This window comes from Sus scrofa, chromosome 2 (assembly GCF_000003025.6).
Source record: "Sus scrofa isolate TJ Tabasco breed Duroc chromosome 2, Sscrofa11.1, whole genome shotgun sequence".
Classification (NCBI taxonomy): Eukaryota; Metazoa; Chordata; class Mammalia; order Artiodactyla; family Suidae; genus Sus; species Sus scrofa.
This window is the reverse complement of record NC_010444.4, coordinates 6,515,008-6,525,739: the sequence shown is the minus strand read 5'-3', so window position 1 is coordinate 6,525,739 and position 10,732 is coordinate 6,515,008. Positions and strand designations below refer to the sequence as shown.

Here is a 10,732-nt window from a genome sequence, read left to right as displayed (position 1 = left end):
ACCTCCGGACCCTGCAGGATGGGTGCCGCGAGGGAAACGAGAATTGCGGGGGCCCTGCACCGACTGGGAAATAGCTGCAGCCAGGCCCGGAGAAGAGATTAATGCAAGTCAATGTATAACTAAGGGTAAATGGTGTGGCCAGACTTCAAATGCCCAAGGAACCCGAAAAGGAGGATTTTGCATCTGAAAGAATAGACTTCTTGGAAGAGGAGGGGTCCAGCTGGGCTGGAGCACTGGGAGAGTCTGAAGGGAACAAAAGAGGAAGGAAGCTGCTTTAGGGAAGAATAGGATCAGACCCAAGGAGAGGAGGCGTGGGCTCTGGGGCGGAGGAAGACCTCGGCCATGGAAACGACGGTCCTTCCAGCATCACCCACGGGCTTCAACCGCAGGTGACAGCTGAGCCCTGCCCAGGTTCCGACAAGAACCAATAACAGGGGAGTTCCTGTTGTGGCTCAGCAGTAGCGAACCCAACTCATATCCATAAGGATGAAGGTTCAATCCCTGGCTTCGCTCAGTGGGTTAAGGATCCAGCGCTGCCGTGAACTGCAGTGTAGGTCACAGACTCGGCTCGGATCCTGTGGCTGTGGCATAGGCTGGCAGCTGCAACTCTGATTGGACCCCTAGCCTGGGAACTTCCATATGCTGTACCTGTGACCCTAAAAAGAAAAAAGAAAAGGGGGAGGGGAAAGTAAAAAGAAAAGAACTGATAGCAAGATTCTTAGGAGTTTCCTGGTTGTGCAGCAGCTTAAGGACCCAGCGTTGTCACTGCAGCGTCTCAGGTCACTGCAGTTGTGGGGGTTCCATCCCTTCCCTGTCCAAAAAAAATTCCCAAAAAACAAGATTCTGAGAGATGGGCGAGCTGGCTGGGACCCAGCAAAACGTCTCACCTCATGGAGGATGAAGGGAGAATCCTTTTTTTTTTTTTTTTTTTTTTCTTTTTACGGTGGCACCTGTGTCATGTGGAAGTTTCTGGGCTAGGGGTTGAACCAGAGCGGTAGCTGCCGGGTTATGCCACGGCAACACTGGCTCCGGGCTGCATCTGTGACCTATATATACTGCAGCTTGAGGCAACGCCGGATCCTTAGCACCCTGAGTGAGGCCAGGGATGGGACCTGCCTCCTCCTAGAGACTAGGTCAAGTTCTTAACCTGCTGAGCCGCAACGGGAACTCCTGGGAGAGTCCTACTTTTATAGCTAAAAACGGAGCAACCGAATGCAGGGTGGGGGGAATTTTACAGCGACAGGAAGTGCTGTGAAAGTTTATACTTTAAATTTCTATGTATTTTCTAGTATTTTTACAATCAGAAGAAAATTAAGTTATAAAACAATTCAGGGGTTTTAGTCAACTTGAAGTTGAACACGTCACCAGGGGATGGGGTTGCCCAAAGTCGTGCTGGGATGACCCTGGACAATGCCAGAAACGTGGCACCAACTGCTGAGACCGCCCCTGCCCAGGGCTGGTCACCAGTCAGTGAGCAGCAGGAAAGAGCAGAGATGAGGCTTGAGGCCCAGCCCCGTCTTGGGCCCTTGGGTGGCCTCAGCCACCTAACCTTTCAGTTTCCTCGTCTATAAAATGAGGTGGGTTCCCAAGTCCAAAGGTCCACTTGTGTTATAAAGATTTAGTGTCTCTAGGCCCCCATCTCAATAAAATCCTTGAAGAAACTCACAGACCACAGCCGAGGCGAGCCGCCTGGAAGCCTGTTCTGTAAGCGGCAAGACCAACGACAGGGCAGCAGGGGGCAGGTGACAGAACCTGGGGGGAGAAGGGGGCACAAGAGGGGAACAGACCCCACTTCGGAGGGGGGAGCCCCTGCCTAGCCTGGAGCAGCCACTTGGGAGGGAAGAGCCCGGGGCACAGTCACCGGGGCTGGGCCAGCTGGGCCGGCAGCCCGTTGACTAAACATTTCTACGGCGACGCAATGGGCCGGACAAAAGGATCTTCAAGACAGTTTGAAATTCTAAGAGGTCAGGCAGTGGTCCTGACTTCCAGGCCTCACCGCTGTTCTCGAGAAAATGGGTGAAAATGCTAGTGGCCAGAATGGAATGGAAAAGGGAACACTGACGGGGGGCGGGGGGGGGGGCGGTTGGGAGGCCGGGCTTGGGTGCCGGAGACCTGGTCTTGCTGTGGGAAGGGCTCCTCTCTCATTGCTGCTGGCCCAGGCCTGTCCCCAGGGGCCTCCCAGGACAAGTCAACTCCCTCAGGCAACAGCGGCCCCCCCAACCCAGAGGGCCCACCCTCCTCACATCCAAGACCAGCCTGCCCTCCTGCAGCCCTCAGGCTGGCCCCCTTCCCAAGTGTCCGGAGTCTGGATCCTCTGCCCTCACCCGCGAGGCTGACACCTCTCAGCTCTTCTGTCCCTGTCACCCATCGGTCAACTCCTCTCAATCCCCCTCCTCGCCCGGCAACTCTCCTCCCCGGGCCAGTGGCTGGCTGGTGACATGTGGGGCCTCAGTGCCTCCACCAGCCCTGGGGGGATGTTGAGCCAGGGGTGGGGATTCTGGTCCCAGGCCAGGGTGCTACACTGAACAGGTTTTCCAGAATCTTCCAGGGTCTGACTCCTGAATGTACGAGCTGGGTACCTGTCCCGTACTTGTTCTCTCTACACATAATGGGTAAGAACACGTCTACCCCATCGAGCTTTCAAAGTGCAATAAAACACAAATCAGGCATCCAGAGATGGGCTCTGAGAGGTGAGCGGTGGGGAGCCGGTTGCACTGTGTAATCCGCCTAAATCTCAAACGGGAACTCCGGCGGTCCTCAGAATTCACCTCTGGCTTAACACTTGCGGGCAGGAGCATGCCCCCCCCACCCATTGCAGCCCCCTCCCACCCCCACAGAGCTGCCCACGGCAGGGAGCCCGTGAGCGCCACAGGCCTGCTACTGGTACAGGTGTCAGGGCCACACCATTCACAGCAGCTCGGCCCATTTCCCAGAGCAGAGGGGCCCCGGCAGAGGGTGGGAGGCCAGACCGAGAGAGGCTCTGGGCCCTGAGAGAGGCCGGTGCCCCAGGAGCCCCGTCACCGCTCGTGTTTATTGAGCTCCTACTACGCAAGGCCTCTGACATCATCCCCAATCCCCACAACAACCCTGGGAGGTGGCTATTACTGTTCCTATTTTTAGACAAAGAAATTGAGGCTCAGGGAGCTTAAAAGTCTTGCTCAAGGTCACATGGCCAGTAAGTGAGGGAGCCTGGCTCTGGTCTGAGGGCTGAAGGCCTCTCCGGCTGTCCATGACCATGACATGAGGGCCTTTCCTTCCGGACACCGAGCACCTCCGCTGTGCCGAGTCCTGTGCTGAGGCCCTGGGGGGAGGAATGGGGGAACCGCAGGGGACAGGTGGCCCGGTCTGGGGGGAGGGACAGCGCACTAGCAGGTGAGAGCGAAGGAAGCAGGAAGGGGCCGGGCTGCCCTGGCCTCGGCCCTCCAGCAGGGACCTCAGAAGCTCCCAAATGTCCCCACGTCAGCAGAACCGAGGACAGACAGGAGGGAGAAGCCCCGACATGGAGGAGCCCCCGCTACCATCTATCTGTCTGGTGATTTGTACCTTGGCCGCCAGGTCTGCGCCAGTGCTGTCTCTCCAGATGAGCAAAGTGAAGCCTAAAAAGGTCAACAAGAGGCCAAGGTCACCGCGGTTACCTGCCAAGTGACCATTGCTCAGGCACCTGGCTGGAGCCCTCCAGGCTCTCACTGATGGGCCTCACACTGTCTCCCCAGGAAATGTGTGGGAATACAAGAAAAGAGAGTTCTGGAAACTCCCGAGCTCAACGGCCGGGGAAAAGCCAAAGTCCTCACAAAGTGAGAGACTGAGGGGGACGAGGGTGGGGGGTGGCTAGTCCTGCCACAGCTTGTTCCTGTTCAAGTCCCAGCCACGGCCATCTCTGAGACCTTCCAAACCCCAGACCCGGCGGGAGCGGGGGCGCTCAGGGCTCCGGCCGTCACAGACTCACAGGAGCCCCGACGTGAGCTCCCAGCGCCCGCCCGTTGCTGCCCTGACCTCCTCCCTGCTGCTGTCCCAGTTTTCCAAGGCAGTGATGGTGGCCGGTCAGAAACGCAGCCTGTCCTCACCACCTCCGCCTGTCCAGTCCAGCCGGCTCCTGCCCGGCCCCCTCCGGGCCTCCCCCGCCTCTCGGGGGTGGGGGGGCTCCAGGTAACAGGCCCCGGGCGCCTCCCCCTCCCCACGCGCAGCAGCGGGGAGCTGGTGGAGGAGGCCAGCAGAACCGGTAGGACTTGCAGCCCTTTGCCAGAGGCACAAACGAACCTACCAGTGGTAATAACAGGGCAAAGGAGCGGACCAGCCCGGGTCTCGGGAAGAGGAGGGCAGGCTGGCGGCCACCAGCCCTGCCATTAGGGCCTTGCTCAAAAGCAAGAGGGGCCCTGGTGGAGTGGGGTTCTCCAGGTTCTTGCCTGACCAGTACCTCCCACCCTGGCTAAGGAGACAGGCCCCGCTGGAGCTGAGACCTGCTGCACTTTCTCCCGTTCTCCTCCTCCCCTCATTCATCCTCCCAGGCCTCCGACAAGTCCAGATCAAAGTTTCCTTTCTTTCTTTCTTTTTTGTCTTTTTAGGGCTGCACCCGCGACATGTGGAGGTTCCCAGGGTAGGGGTCTAATCCGAGCTGTTGCTGTTGCTGCCTGCCTACACCACAGCTCACGTCAATGTTGGATCCTTAACCCACTGAGCGAGGCCAGGGATCGAACCCACAAGCTCATGGTTCCCAGTCGGATTCATTTCCGCTGCGTCATGATGGGAACTCCTCAAGGTTTTCTTTTTCTCCTTTTTTCTTTTTTTTTTTTTTCTTTTTAGGTCCCAACCCACAGCAGGTGGAGGTCCCCAGGCTAGGGGTCGCATCGGAGCTACAGCTGCCGGCCTGCACCACAGCCACAGCAACGTGGGATCCAAGCCTTGTCTGCGACTTACACCACAGCTCATAGCAACGCCGGATCCCTGACCCACTGAGCAAAGCCAGGGATCAAACCTGCAACCTCATGGATCCTAGTCGGGTTCGTTTCTGCTGTGCCACAACAGAAACTCCTCACATCAAGATTTTCTGAAGGAACCTCTGAGGGGCCACCAGGCAGTGGCCAGTGCAAGGGGAGGGGCTGATGAGGTCCTAGAAATCAAGGGCAGAGGGATGGGGAGCTTGGTACCCCGGGGTAGGGGGGGATGGCATTCCCTAAGGAGGCCAGGGTGGGCCCTGGAGGAGGGGCCTCTACAACATCTGCTTTGCTTCTGAGGAATTGGTTAAAGAGAAAGTAGAGAAAAAAGAGCAAAGCATTCGTGGCCTGGTTGGGAGACTTGGGGGAAATCATTGGGCACCCACACCCAAAATGGTGCATTAAGATGCGAAGTCAAGGGGGTTCCCGTTGTGGCTCAGGGGGTTACGAACCTGACTAGAATGCATGAGGATTGGGTTCCATCCCTGGCCTTGCTCAGTGGATTAAGGGTCTGGCATTGCCATGAGCTGTGGTGTAGGTCACAGATGTGGCTCAGATCAAGTGTGGCCATGGCTGTGGTGTAGGCTGGCAGCTATGGCTCCAATTCAATCCTTGGCTGGGAACTTCCATATGCTGCAGGTGCGGCTCTAAAAAAACAAAAAAACAAAAAAAAAAATGTGATGTTAAAATGAGATTTTGGCACATAAAATTTTGGCCTTAATGTGGAGGGTTCTTACACATCAAATAAAAAGAAAACATACCTCATTGAAAATGGGCAAATAGTATGCATGAGCTATTGATGAAAGAGCTTCATTTGATAAAAAATCATGTAAAAGCTTAAACTTCATTTATAATCAAAGAAATAAAAACTAAAATCAGATATATGTCTGTCATAAAACTGGTTACAATCATGAAAAAGTAAGAATAATCTGCTTACCTCTAGAGCACAACCAAAAATTGTAATGAAATATTATGTATCCATTAATTGTGATGTTACGAAAAGTATTTACTCACAGGAAAATGTTTAAACTATATTAAGTTTAAAAAGCAGATTCCAAAACAGTCAGGGAGGCACATGTTCCCTTCCTCTAAACACGGGCAAGTCCACACATACGTCACAAAAGTTATGGAAGTTATGGAAGACTAAACACCACAAGTCACAATACTGAGCTATTCCTCACTGGTGGAGTTACGATTTTTATTTTTTCTGGGTGTTTGTCTATATATTTTGTACTTTTCTACAATGATCCCGCGCTGCTTTTGTAATGAACAAACAAACAAACAAACCTCTTGGCGACTTTGAAAGAGTCCTCGGCAGAGGAAACAGAAGACTTAAGAATCACTGCTTTCTTGGAGTTCCTGTCATGGCGCAGTGGAAATGAATCAGACTAGCATCCACGAGGACGCAGGTTCGATCCCTGGCCTCGCTCAGTGGGTTAAGGATCCGGCGTGGCCGTGAGCTGTGGTATAGGTCACAGATGCAGCTTGGATCCTGTGTGGCTGTGGCTGTGGTGGGCCGGTGGCTACAGCTCTGATTCGACCCCTAGCCTGGGAACCTCCATATGACTCCGGTGCAGCCCTAAAGAGACAAAAAAAAAAAAAAAGAATCATCACTTTCTGTATACACGCTTCACCAAGGAGCGGGAGGGTTTCTCCCACTTGGTGTCACAGGTTGGGTGGGATTGGGATGGGTGGGAGGAAGGCTGAGGTCTGAAGTCACCTGGGACACAGAGAGGAGGGGTCCAGAAAGGGATCTAGGAATCCCAGCTCTGATGTTGCTCTGAAACCCCCGGGTGCCCATGACCTTGGATAGAAAGCCCTGAGGATTTGGAGTCAGAGGCGTGGGAGGGGCTCCCAGGTCCACCTGCTGACACCGAGGAAGCCACTTTATCTTTCTGAAACTCAGTGTCTGGAAAGTGGAAGTTACAGTAATGCAGGAGTATTGTGAGGATTAACTAAGCTAATTATTTTCTTTGCAGGGTATAAAGCCCTCAACAAATGTGAGATGTCCAAGTTAATGACACTCAAGTCCGGTTCAGCCTGAGGGAGAAAGCTGGCCAGCTGCTGCCACGGCTGTACTGGCCATGCAGGAGGTGAAGGCTAAGTTCCCACGGGGCCCAGGGGAACTCCCGAATTCCCTGGTCCATCGTCATAGAACATTAAAATAAAAGCAAGGAGTTCTCATTGTGGATCAGCGAGTTAAGGATCCAGCATCGTCTCTGTGAGGATGAGGGTTTGATCCCTAGCCTCGCTCAGTGGTTTCAGGATCCAGTGTTGCTGTGGCTGTGGCGTGGGCCACCGCTGCAGCTGCGATTCAACGCCTGGCTCTGGGAACTTCCATATACCGCAGGTATGGCCATTGAATAAGTAAAATAAAATAAAACAAAACAAAATAAACTCCGAAGACACTGTTCAGGGACCTACTGACTCCTCGCTGAGGACAGAATATGCAGCCAGCGATGAGAACTCCCTGGTTAGTCCTGGGCTGGGCGGTGGGAAGGAGGAGAAAGTGGCACAGAACGCAGAGGGCCCTGACCCCTTCACCTAGAGTTGTTTACTGACGTTCTGGCAAAAGGCTTGGGGGCTGAGGTGGGTAGACCAAGATGCCACAGCTTGTCATGTAAGGACACTGGGAGAGGCTGGGTGGCAGTGCCGGTTAGATGGGTCCCCACCCTTCATGAGATGGGGGAAGCTGTGGCTTCTGGGCGGGGGTGGCAGGCACGCCAGTGAATCAGAAGCCCCTCTTGTCCAGAACTGGTGAGCTGGCTCACATCCCCACGTTGCTCAGCCTACTGAAGAAAGGGATTATTGACCCGATGACAAGCTTTTTCATGCTGATCTTGTTCGGAGACTCATTGTTTGGTTTTATTTTAATTTGTTAATTTATTTATTTTTGGTCGCACCTGCAGCCTGCGGAAGTTCCTGAGTCAGGGATTAAACCCGTGCCAGCAGTGACCTGAGCCATGGCAGTGACAACACTGGATCCACAACCCACTGAGCCACCGGGGACCTCCCTGGAGACTCGCTCTTGACTGCCCCTCCCCAAGTCCTCCAAAGAAGACTTTGCCCTTTTATTTTTTCCTTTTGGTTCCACCTCAGATGCCGTTCCCTCCGTTGGCCCCCTTTTCTTCTGCAGGATGATTTCAATTAATCTTCCTCTCCTTCTTCTTCAGTTTCCCTCTCCTTCTGCTCATGTCCACCTCTCTTTGGTTCTGGGTTCAGCCAGCATCTTCCTCTGCGCTCTCCCTGTCCCAGGCACCTGCCACTCGGAGCCACCTGATGCCAGGGTGTCCTGGGCTATAAAGCAGAGCTTCCCCTCTGGCTTCCTCACTAGTCCCTTCCTCAATTATCCAACAAGCCTTTTAAAATCTTTCCGTACCTGAGTTTATCTTGTGATATTCCTACTCCTGCCCCCCGGCCCTCCCTCCTCCTCCACGGCGCTTCCGGTTTCTCTCTGCCTTGGCTGGTGCCAACATGCCCAGGGCTGAAAGCGCAGCTCCAGCTGGGGTTTCGCCTGGCGAACAGAGACCCAGTGGCCCCCCGCCTCCCATCAGCCAAGGCTGGCCTTGCGGTCCGGCTCAGCTCCGCTGCCTCAGCTGCCTCCCTCCCCTTCTAGGCTCTTCGAGGCTTTTTGTGTCCATCCCCGCTATCCAGCCAAGTGTCAGGAAGGGATTTTTTCTTCTGTCTCCTTTACTCCTGAGCACCTCACCCCACCATGTTTTCCTACTCTGAATCTCGTTTCGAAATCTCCTGCCCAAGGGGTTTCCCAACGCCTCCCAGCTTTGAATCAAGCTGCTGTTTACAGCACACCCAGATCAGGCAGAGAGGCGTCAGCAGGGACCGGATCTGACACTCTGCCCTGAAGACACTCCTGTGCCCGAGACAGTCACTGGCCTGGTGGCACCTGGACAAACAAATCTATTGCCTCCTTATCTCCCATGAAACAAGAAACTGAGTAGGCTCCCAGCCTAGAACAAAGACTGGCTGGAAGGCAGATGCCAGCTCGGCTCTATTCTTCCCCTGGGGAGACGTGGGGGCTGTAAGCTCGGGTGGGCCCCGCACACAGGCGATCCTATCCAAGTAGCCCACTCAAGTCCCTGCCTCCAAGTGTCCAGTCCCTCTCAGGGGGCCATTCCACAGGGATATGCATCTTAGCTCCCCAGCCGTGGGACTTAAAGGGGTGGCTTTCTAGCTACGGGGATCCCGCGCCACGAGGAGCCTCGAGAATGAACACAGAGAAGTGGTTCAGTGGTTTTTTTTGAACAAGTGGAAACAGGCTGTTCTCTGCATACAAAGGTGACCCACCACTGCCTTGGCAACCTGAGAGCTCTCTGTCCCCAGCAAAGAGGCACAGCCTGTAGTCCCAGCCACGGCTCTGCTTATTCTCCAGAGGAGCTGAAGGATCAGCTTGGGGTCGAACTGGCAACCTAGTCGCTGCATCATGCTCTCACCAACGAGACAGTTCACCTTGATGTTTATTTTAAAAATCTATTCAGGAGTTCCCTGGTGGCTCAGCGGGTTAAGGATCCAGTGTTGTCACTGCTGTGGCTGGAGTTACTGCTGTGGCACAGGTTGGATCCCTGACCCGGGTTCTACATGCCACAGGTGCAGCTAAAAAACAAAAACAAAATCTACTCAAAGCCCCGGTTCTGCCTCTAACTGCCAGAGAGCCAGTCCCTTCATCCATGTGAGCAGAGCAAAATACAGACATCAAGCCCACCTCCCCAGGCTCTTGTCACCTGCTCAGCCAGGCGAACACGCTGTGGACTGGAACTAAGCCTTTGGTTCTGCTCCTATCACTGAGGCAAGAATACACTGATGCCACGGCGAGCTCCTGATTTTGGTACTTGGTGTCACTCTTGCCTCACCTGGCTCAGTGCAAAGCCTTCAACTGATTGGCAGCAGTCACACCTGTGCCCCCTCCCCACCCCTCGCCAAGAGCCAGGGCAGAAGCCCGGCTCTCCCAGAGGGCGGGTAGGTGTCTAGACAGAAGGATGGCAGAAGTGCCTCGTGCAAAGGGGGCAGGGGAGGAACAGCTCCCTTCCCCTGAGCTCGGCCTGGCTGAGACCTCAGCTCCCAGAATTATCAGTTGTTGACCTCACCAACATTTTCTTAAAAGCCAGAATTGCTCAGAAAAACAATCGAACAGCACACACGTGCACACACAAAGAGTCGCTTGACATCAAATTGGCACATTTGGGGGACAGAAACCCAGGGCTATCCACTCACGGCTGTGGGGCTTACTGCCTCCTTTTCAAAGCATTGGCCACCGTGCCTTTGTCAATCCCCAGGGCAGCAGTTGGCCAATTTTTTTGGATAAGAACATCTTTTGGCAACGCAACGAATGTTCTATTCCCTTTCGGTTCGTCTAAATCATCATCGCCACTAAACTTCTCCTCCTGTTCATCCACCATCTCTCTCAGCCTCTGCTCTGCGTCCCTGTCCTCAGACAACTGCCAGGCTCCTCTCCACCAGGATTTAATGAGCTCCCGCTGGACTCTGGGCTCACTTCCGCAACCACCCCCCGCCCCTCCATCTCTAGAAGAGTCCTATGTCCTTCAGCCTCTCCTGTGGGTGATTAACTCTCATGAACCCAGTGGCTTCTCCGGTGGGGACACGGAACTAACATCCTTCTCATAAGAAATCGAACTCCTTTGCCAGCCACGAGGGAAGGTGGTTCAGGAGAAGCTGAACAGCCCCAGACAGCAGAGGCTTGGTGAAGACACCACCCCAGGAGAGCTGGTGTAGAGAGGTCCGCCTGCCTGGCCAGATGCCCTGCAGCCATGCTCCTGCCACAGCAG

At 54.5% G+C, this 10,732-nt stretch overlaps 1 protein-coding gene across 5 annotated transcripts in view; it reads right to left on the bottom strand.

Moving 5' to 3' along the window:
• LOC100511545 overlaps positions 1-10,732 on the bottom strand; it is a 47,805-nt gene that overhangs the window by 10,918 nt on the left and 26,155 nt on the right. The gene's annotated exons all lie outside the window — the stretch shown is intronic.